The 1219-nt window shown below is 64.7% G+C and overlaps 1 non-coding gene across 1 annotated transcript; it reads right to left on the bottom strand.

Moving 5' to 3' along the window:
* Nucleotides 1-168: 168 nt before the first annotated feature.
* Nucleotides 169-322, bottom strand: LOC140474016 (5.8S ribosomal RNA). Its single transcript, XR_011958783.1, has one exon. It is a non-coding gene; the product is annotated as a 5.8S ribosomal RNA (ribosomal RNA).
* Nucleotides 323-1219: the final 897 nt, after the last annotated feature.

The raw sequence follows: 1219 nt of genomic DNA, 5'->3' as shown, positions 1-1219 counted from the left end.
GATGGCGTCGAGCCTGACGAACGGAATGTGCAGGGTGGGGGGGAAAGGCCAAGCGCTCCGACGCCGGAGGGCTCCGGAGTCTGAACTTAGGGGGACAAAGAGGACGGGTCCTCTGCGACACCCCAGCCGCGCTCTCGCCAGCCAAGGCGAGTGCGATTGATTGCCAAACGACCCTCAGACAGGCGTGGCCCCGGGAAGAACCCGGGGCCGCAAAGTGCGTTCAAAGTGTCGATGATCAATGTGTCCTGCAATTCACATTAATTCTCGCAGCTAGCTGCGTTCGTCATCGACGCACGAGCCGAGTGATCCACCGTCAAGAGTTGTCTGAGTTTGTTTTAGGTCTCTCCCTCGCCAGAGGAAAGCGACCCGGACCGCACATACGCTCCCCACCTTGAGCTACAGCCACCTGCACGCCGGCGTGCGGGCGGAGCAGGGTGGCGTGAAGCGATGGGGAGCACCATCCTGGTGCGGCCCGCAGAAACATACGTCTATTGGGGGGAGGAGGACAGGGCGCCCAAGAGGCGATGCGTGCCCCAACGCACCGCAGCGACGGAGGCAGGATCACCGCCACCATGTCGCCCGCCTAGTATCACGAGGCGTGCAGCAGCTTTGCCCTAGGAAAAGCAGAGGCGGGAACGGGCACCGGCCATCGGTTCGGCAGCGTCACTGACGCGTGCACGTGGCGGCGTGTCGGCGAGCGGACTTCCTGCGAGGAGGCGGGGGCGGCACTCGCCCGAGCAGACGCCCGCCCGGCCCAGCCACCGCCGAGGTGGACTGGGAGTCGCGGCAACGGCTCGTCATACTCGTTCCCACACTCACAGCGCAGCTTGCCCGCAAGCCACCGACCACCGATCGACGCCAGGCGCCCCGACCGAGAGCGGGATCGCTCGTTCGCCCTGCTGGCAGTTCGCTGGGGATCACTACTGCACGGAGCTCGGAGACCGACGGGCGGCAACTCGAGAGTCTTTAAACCACCACCCCCATCCCGCAAGTGCAAAGAGGCTGTATACGCACAGACGGGTGAGGGGAATAGGTACCCCGTCGGGTTTGAAGGGAGCGTGACTAGATAGCAACGATGTAAACCCAGCCGATTTGGGAGCGAAAGACCGGCGCCTGCATCACCGGCTTCGTTTCCCGTGGCTGGAGAGTACACCGAAACCCTCCGTCTGTCGCGAGCTCCCGACGACGCGGTGCCGCCAAGCAGCAGGGCCGGACCTGG

Source organism: Chiloscyllium punctatum, unplaced genomic scaffold (assembly GCF_047496795.1).
Source record: "Chiloscyllium punctatum isolate Juve2018m unplaced genomic scaffold, sChiPun1.3 scaffold_812, whole genome shotgun sequence".
NCBI lineage: Eukaryota > Metazoa > Chordata > Chondrichthyes > Orectolobiformes > Hemiscylliidae > Chiloscyllium > Chiloscyllium punctatum.
Note: the sequence above shows the minus strand (reverse complement) of the source record. Positions and strands in the feature narration are given on the sequence as shown.